This window comes from Pteropus alecto, unplaced genomic scaffold (genome assembly GCF_000325575.1).
Source record: "Pteropus alecto unplaced genomic scaffold, ASM32557v1 scaffold68, whole genome shotgun sequence".
Taxonomy (NCBI): domain Eukaryota; kingdom Metazoa; phylum Chordata; class Mammalia; order Chiroptera; family Pteropodidae; genus Pteropus; species Pteropus alecto.
The window spans coordinates 6,217,596-6,226,554 of record NW_006441386.1 but is presented as its reverse complement, the minus strand read 5'-3'; the positions used below and the strand labels follow the sequence as shown (position 1 = coordinate 6,226,554).

Sequence of the window (8,959 nt, the reverse complement as noted above, 5' to 3'; positions counted from 1 at the left end):
GTTTGCTTTTGGAAGGAAGAAGTGACTGAGAGTGGGCATTAGGGAGGCTACTGGGGTACTGGAATGTTCTGTGTCCTGACCCAGGTGCTGGTTATACGGGTTTGTTCAGTTCTTGAAAATTTAGTGAGGCATACACCTGTAATTCGTACACTTTTCCAGATGTATGTTGTAATTCAATAAAATGCTTAACAAATGATTAAGGGAAAAATAACAGAGATTAGAACTCTAAAGAATAAGACTTTATAGGGGGCAGGTTTAGAGAAGAACCAAATAGAACTTTTAAAAGATGAAAAACATACTCAATGAAATATATTTTAAAAAATGAAATGAGTTACATAACAGGTAAAATGTACCTGAAATGAAAATTAGTGAACTAGGAGACCTAGCTGAGGAACACATTATCTGTGTCCAGAATATACAAAAAGCTAAAATGATGGAAAATATAGAAGTTAAGAGACATAGAAGAGAGAATAAGAGAAAAATTCGACATAGGTCTAATACAATTCTATAAGGAGAAGAAAAGAATGGGAGGAAGACAATATTTAAAGAAACAACAAGAAATTTCCAACTTCCGGTCAAGATGTCATAGTAGGCAGACACTGGGTAGACACCTCCTCTTGTAACCACATCAAAATTATAACTAAACTATAGAACAACCATTATTGAGAATCACCTGAGGTCCAGCTGAATAGGAGTCCTTCGACTGGGGACATAGAAACCATCTCAAGAACTGGTAGGAGGGGCAGTCATGAAATGGGCTCGTTCCACAACCACATGTGGCAGTTGAAAATCAGGAGGGGTATCTCAGCTGCAGACATCCCCCAAGAGGAGCGGAGGGGTCCTGGCCCCAGCTCAGTGTTTCAGTGCCATGAGGAGAAGTCCCCACAATCTCTGGCTATGAAAAACAGTGGAAATTGTGGCTGAGTAAGACATTGACATGAATACAGGGCCCAGTTCGGTGATACTCTGGGGGCATGAGCAAAAGGGAGAAGGAGGGCTACAGGAATCGCAGATGTTCCTCTTTAAGGGCCCGCATGCAAACTTACTCGCTGACAGACTCACTCACTCTGAGGTCCAGCGCTGGGGCAGCAGCTCGAAAAGTGCCAGGGATATATAGAGGAAATGAATTGTCTGGCTTCAGGGTGAGGGCTGAAGGGGCAGCTTTCTCCCAAATAGAAGTGCTGGCAGAATCTATTGTTTCTTTGTTGAGTCTTCCCCACTCCCAACATGCAGACTCAGAAGGCCACCACATCTGAGTCTCCATCAGCCTGACTACTACAAGTCACCCTGCTGGCTGACTCCCTGAGACCTCACCCCTCCTAACTTGCAGGCCTACCCAAGTTGCCTCTAGTGGCCCTTCTATGCAAATGGCCTGTGTTGGCCCATGCTGAGGACTTTCCTAATGTCTCTCAAAGGTTCACAAAACCCAAACAAGCAGCATCTGGCCTTGGCATGCCCCATACCTCTTGTTGAGCAGCCTCAAGCCCAGCACAAGCTGAGCCAGTTTCAGTTCATGGCTTGACTTCTCGAGGAACCTCTAAGACCAGCATAGATGGTGTCCACCTGTGGATTGCTTGGTGACTCTTACCAGGTGATCCTGGGCAGTGCACAGGCTACAGCTGAACTTGGCCTGAAGTGGGGCCCCTCTCAGGAAGCCCTGGACTTGGTACACCCAGTAGCTAGCTTGGACCAGAGCTGGAGCACCACCCAGGCTGTATCCAAAAATGACACACCCAAATGGCAGACTGGGCAGGCACCAGAGCTCTGCTAGAGTGAATCCTGCTCCATAGGGTCAGCCCTTCACTTGCCAGTCCTCACAACCAATCAGCCCAAGGGTCATTTCCTCCTACTGACATGCAAATATCAACCAAGGCTGAACTACAACAGGAGGGCACACACGACCCATACGAGGGACATACCTGGAGCGCCCAGCTCAGGTGACCAGTAGAAACTGTACCACTGGGACCCATAGAACACCTACGTATTAAGACCACTCTACTAAGACTGGGAGACTTAGGAGCCCTGCCTAATATATAGAAACAAATACAAGGAGGCAGCCAAAATGGGAATGCAAAGAAACATGTCCCAAATGTAATAACAAAACAAAGCTCCATAAAAAGAACTGAACAAAACAGAGATAAGCAATCTACCGGATGCAGAGTTCAAAACAGTGGTCATAAGGATACTCTTAAGGGTAAGAGTAGATGAACTCAGTGAGAACGTTAACAAAGAGATAGAAAACATAAAAAAGAACCAGTCAACAAAGAATACAATAACTGAAATGAGGAATACATTAGCGAGAATCAACAGTAGATTACACAAAGTAGAGGACTGAATCAGTACTTTAGAAAATAAGGGAGCAGAAAACCCCCAATCACAATAGCAACAAGAAAAGAGAATCCAAAATAATGAGGATACTTTAAGGGGCCTCTAGGACAACACTAAGCGTACCAACATTTGCATCATAAGGATACCAGAAAGAGAAAAGAGAGAGCAAGGAATTGAAAACTTGATGATCAGCACTGAAAGGGTTAGTGTGAAGAATCCACATGGAAGGACCAGAAAACTCTTTTAAGTGGTGTCTGGAGAAAATGAATTCCTTAATTCATCCAGCTGGAATCCTTGTTTTTAACTACTACTAAGAAGTAAGGAAGAAATGAGTGGTGGATTGGCCCCAAGTAAAGGCACAGTGTATGTATCCAACTTACCCTTTTCTCTGACCAACAATGACTTATACTGGATATTTTCCAAGTATGGCAAAGTTGTAAAGGTTATGATAATGAAAGATAAAGATACCAGGAAGAGTAAAAGGGTTGTATTTATTTTATTCTTGGATAAAGATTCTGCACAAAACTGTATCAGGGCAATAAACAACAAACAGTTATTTGGTAGAGTGATAAAAGCAAGCATTGCTATTGACAATGGAAGTTCATCCAAAGATGAAACTACTTTGATAAACCTAAGTGTTATGAATATGGGGAAAGTGGACACTTAAGTTATGCCTGTCCTAAAAATATGCTTGGAGAATGTGAACCTCCAAAGAAGAAAGAGAAAAAGGAAAAAAGAAAATTTCTGAACCGGATGAAATTGAGGAAGTAGAAGGAAGTGAAGATAAAGGGGAAGATCCAACTCTTGGCAGCCTCAGTCGGGCCATAGCTTTTCGAGTAACTAATATATTTTACATAACATTCCCACCTCTAGCACGGATAGAAACAAGCCCAAATTGAAGAACAAAAAAAATGGAAACTAACTTCAGGGGGTCCCTCGACATCAGACGATTTAAGACACCCAAGGATAAAGAAAAGCACATATTTCAGTGATGACGAAGAACTTAGCAATTAAAATTATATTTATTATGTAAATATCATTAAAAACTTTTTTTATTCTTTGAGTATCAAGTTTAGTTGGGACTAAAGATTACTTTTAGAATTTGGGTATAAGAATATGTAATACCAAATAATTTTTTACTATAGTTGAAAAGAAGTTCTAAAGTAACATGTTTCTATTTTGCCTTAGCAGAATAATAAAAATCAAGATTTGCTAATAAAAAAAGAAAGAAAGAATGACTGAAAACTTCCCTAACCTGGAGAAGGAAATAGACATACAAGCCCAGGATGTGCAGAGAGTCTCAAACAAGATGAAACTGAAGAGGCTCACACCAAGACACATAGTAATTAAAATGCCAAAGTTTAAAGACAAAGAGAAAAGCAATTAGTTATCTACAAGGGACTCTCATAAGAATGTCAGCTGATTTCTCAACAGAAACCTCGCAGGCCAGAAGGGATTGGCATGAAATACACAAAGTGATGAAAAGCAAGAACCTACAACCAAGATTACTCTACCCAGCAAAGCTATCATTTACAATCGAAGAGCAGATAAAGAGCTTCACAGACAAAAAAAAAACTAAAGAAGTTCATCACCACCAAACCAGTATTACGAGAAATGTTAGAGAGACTTCTTTAATATGAATTTTTAAAAAAAGATCAAAAATATGAATAAAATGGCAATAACTACATATATATCAAAAATTATTTGAAATGTAAAAGGATTAAATGCTCTAATCAAATGATAAGGTGGCTGAATGGATAAGAAAACAAGACCCTTACATATGCTACCTACAAGAGACTAACTTCTGATCATAAGACACACACAGAATGAAAACAAAGGTATAGAAAAAGATATTTCATGAAAATAGAAATGAAAAAATAAATCTAGGGTAGCAATACTTATACCAGACAAAATTACTTTAAAACAAAGGCTATAACAAGAGACAAAGAAGGACCCAGTAATCCCACTCCTGGGTATTTATCTAAGAAACCCAAAAGATTATTTTGAACAGACATGTGCATTCATAAGTTCGTTGCAGCATTATTTACAATAGCCAAGATTCAGAGGCAACCTAGGTATCCATCAATGGATGAATGGATAAAGAAGAGGTGGTACTCAGCCATAAAAATTTTTTTTAAAAGAATGAGATCTTGCCATCTTCAGCAACATGGATGGACCTAGAGGGTATTGTGCTGAGTGGAGTTAAGTCAGATAGTGGAAGACAAATGCCATATGATTTCCCTCACATGTGGAATCTAAAGAACAAAATAAACAAACAAAACAGAAACAAACTCATAGATACAGAGAACATTTTGAGGTTGCTGGATGAGAGGGGGGCTGAGGGTGAGTAAAAAAAGAGGGATTTAGAAGTACAAATTGGTAGTTACAAAATAGTCATGGGGATATAAAGTATAGCATAAGGAATATAGTCAATAATATTAATAACTTCGTATGGTACCAGATGGGTACTAGACTTATTGAGGTGATCACTTCATAAGTTATATAAATGTCTATGCTGTACACCTGAAACTAATATTGCATGCCAACTATAATTGAAAAATAAAAAAAATTATTTAGAATAAACTTCCAGATTTGACAAAAGGTACAAGAAGCATGAATCCTCCCATGCTTAGAAACAGTAAGTCTACATTTAGAACTATCACAGTAAAAGTGAAGAAAAAGGCAAAAGGAAAAAATATTTAAAGCTACCAAAAGAAAAAAAGCTGATTATCTGACAACAGAACTGACAACTGACAGGATCCATAGCAGCAACTGAAGACAAAAAAGATAATGGAATAACATCAACAAATTCTTTGGGAAAATCATTCTCAACTGTAAAATCTATACCTGGCTTAATCATCCTTCGGTAATGAAAGTGAAATTAATTTCTTTTTTCAGAAAAGACTGAGAGCATTTATCTCTCAGAAATCCTTTCTAAAAGAATTATAAAAGATATATTCCAGGAAGAACTAGAATTCAGAATAAAGTGGTAGATTATATGATGCGATAGCAAAGACATTAGTATGTATGTGGATAAATCTAAATAGGCGTGAATTTTTTAAAAGCCTAATTTTAGTGTTGAAAATAAAATATTGGAAATCAATAACTTTTAAAACGTTGTAATTGTTTTTTCAGGTCTACTGTAACAAACTGCCATAAACTGGGTGACCTAAAAAAAACAGAAATTTATTCTCTCAGAGTTCTGGTGGCCAAAAACCCAGAAATTAAGGTATCATGAAGTTTGCTTCCCTCAGAAGGCTCTGAGAGAGAATCCATTCCATGCGCCTCTCCTAGTTTCTGACAGCTACCAGCACTCCTTGGCTGGTAGCTGTATCACTCCAATTCTTTCCTCCATCTTTATGTATCTTTTGGGAGCCACTATTCTATAGACATCAAGAGAGTTATTAAAGAGTTCTAGGGTCCTTTTTTCTGTCTGGGATTAATTTTAGACTTTTTATGCATGCTGGAAATTGAATGACAACTTCTAAATTTTAAAATATTTGAAATAGAATTATTATTGGAAAAGTTAGGGGACAGAATAAAAATTTTAATCAATTTAATAGAAGATGGCAATCAAAGAAAAAGTATATAGAAAACACAAAATAAGATGACATAAATTATCCAACTGTATCAGTAATTACAATAAATGAAAATGGACTAACTTACCAATGGAAAGGTAGACATAACCTGATCATACGCTATTAATAATATTTAACCATATGCTATTTATAAGAACTCACCTAAAATATTCAGAAAGGATAAATGTAAATAAATGTAAAGGGATGAGGAAAAAAATATGCTAGGCAAAAGAAAGCTGTTATGTATGTGTGTCTTATATATTAGTATGGACATATTTTGATAGGCAAAAACAAAAGCTAATATGAATAAAGAACCTCACTATGTAATGTTAAAAGGATAAGATGACCAAGAAGATAAAATAATTTAAACTTGTATGCATATAACAAGTCTCTAAATATACAATGCAAAAATTACAGAATTACAAGGGTAAACTGACAAATCCACAATCATAGTGGGAGATTTCAATATACCTCTTCCATTCATTGAGAGACAGATGAAGCATACAACAATCAGTGTGACATAGAAGATTTAAACTACCTTCATAAAACTCCATATTCAACAATTAGAGAATACACATGAAACATTTGTTAAAACTGACCATCTGCTAAGTGAGAAACAAACCTTAATACCAAAAAAATTAATATCATACATACCACGTTCTCTGACAATGAGAAATCTAAGAGAGAAAACACATGCAGTTGAAATTTTAAAATATACTCTAAGTATTTACTGGTCAAAGAAGAAATGAAAACATCGTACAACAAAACTGGTAGGATATGGCCATAGGAATGAATACCTAGGGGAAAATTTATAACCTTAAATGTATGTCAGAAAATCAGCGATAGGGGAGTAGGGGAGAGAGGGGAGGTAGATAGGGTAAAGGGGGTCAAATATGTGGTGACAGAAAGAAATCTAACTATGGGAGGCAAACACATGATGTAAATATATATATGCCTTACTGTTAAAATGTACAGCTGAAACTTACTGGATTTCGTTAACCAATGTCACCATAAAAGAATTTATTAATTAATTAAGCTAAAAAAAGAAAAAACAGAAAGAAAGTGAGACCAAAAGTCAGTGAGCTGGGGCATCCAACTCAGAGGGTGGGGAAAAAATCCCAAAGAAAGAATAAAGGAAACAATAAGACAGAGAACAAAGAAACGAGAGGATCCGCAACCCCAAAAGTGGTTCTTTTTAAAACCTAATAAATCTTCTAGCAAGAGAGAGGGAGGGACAGGGAGGAGAGGTAGAAGAGGGGAAGGAGAGAAGAGGAAAAAGGAGGGAAAGAAAAAGAAACTATTGGAAAAAAGGTCATATTACAGATACAATAGATTGTACTGTGAACCACTCTATGGCATTAAATTTAAAATCTTCGATGAAATAGATAATTTATCTTAAAACTATAACTTACCAAAATGTATTTAAGAAGAAACAGAAAACCCAAATAAATCTATAACCATTTTTTAAATAGGTAGTTTAACATTCAACCACCAATTGGCCATAGTGGGGGAACGGATAAATTATGGTTTATTCACATAATGGAATACCATACAACTGTTAAAAAAAAAATGAACGAGTTCTACAAATATTAACATAAATAAATCTGAGAAAAATAATTTGGAATGGAAACATTTTCAAAAGAAATTGTAGTCTGATGCCATTGTATAAAATGGTAAAAGACAATGATAGTAGCATCTATTCTTTAGAGATGAAAGGGGTTGAGTGTAATTCAATACGGTGTGGTAATGGCCCTGGAGGCCAGGAGGACTTGAGGCCCAGAATGCCCTGGTGAGAACTGATACTTAGTTTCAATGCCAAGGCTCGTGGTCACCAGATTTTCCCAGTTTGGGAAGACAAACGAGAAATCAAGATATTTATGTGACTTCTGTTCCAATTTTTGAAAGATTGAAGTGGTGGGGGGCCTCTTCTCTAGAAGGGTAAAATATCGTCTTTGCCCCCACCCCCCAGCTTGTGATTTTTGCCCAGGCCATAAGAAGTTAGGTATAGGTTTGAGCAGGAGCTCTGGAAAAAACAGGCCAGATCAGCCACCCTGGAAGCAGCCTAGATTCTGCTGAGTGAACAGCCCCACCCTTCTGCCTTCAGGCCTCATGGTGCCAGACTGTACCACCACACATGTTCCAAGTCCTCTGAGGCAAGGGACTCCTGGCTATAACCCTCAGCATCCCTGTTTTGTTCTTTCCACTCCATTCCCCTCTTGTGACTCAGAGCCTCAGGTAGCCAGAGGGAACCCAAAAAAGGCTAAAATCCTCCCTGTTCTGAAGGAGACATTAAATGATCTATTGGAAAGGCAGATAATTTAAATGACTAGATGTCACAATACCACCTGACTTTGAGATCACAGTGTGGGCATTAAAGTGGGGCAGGGGGAGGGTTCACACCTGGGAGAGACATGGATATTTTTGTGTAATAATGACAATAAATTATATGTGACAATATCTATAACTTTATTGCCGTGTCTGGTATTATGCTAAGAGCATTATATGACTGATATCATTTAATCCTGATAATGACCTCATGAAGTAGAATATGACAATATGGACAATACTAGTATTTCGGTATTTATCTTACAAAATTTATTTCTAAAAAGTGTTTAGGATGCATAAACAAGTCAGTGAAACTAAGTATTGTATTTCAAATATAAACATTTTAACAAAATGTCAAGTAAAAACTTACATTTATTAAAAAAAAAATTAATGGTCAGCAGATTAAAAGGATAAAAATAAAGTATTCAAAAGTAACAACCTGAGGATAAAAAAAATGACACAGATGATAGAGGCATTGTTCATCCCTCTTGCGACCAAATCAAAGTTGTGACTGAAACACGGAGCAAACAGCAAGGAAAGTAGCCCGAGATCTAGACAACAGAAGCACTACAACTAGGGAGAGAAATAATTAATCAACCTGCAATGGTAGAAGGTAGAAGAGAGCAAAGACATGAGGCTGCCTGGTCGGAGCAGTTGAGTGGGACAAAGGCTGCAGCAGAGGAAGCCAGCAGCTGCAGACAACTTTTAAAGTGGGCATGACCACAAGT

The 8,959-nt window shown here is 37.4% G+C and overlaps 1 pseudogene; it reads left to right on the top strand.

Moving 5' to 3' along the window:
* Positions 1-2,656: 2,656 nt before the first annotated feature.
* On the top strand, positions 2,657-3,342 carry LOC102890348 (annotated as a pseudogene).
* The last annotated feature ends 5,617 nt before the right edge of the window (positions 3,343-8,959 follow it).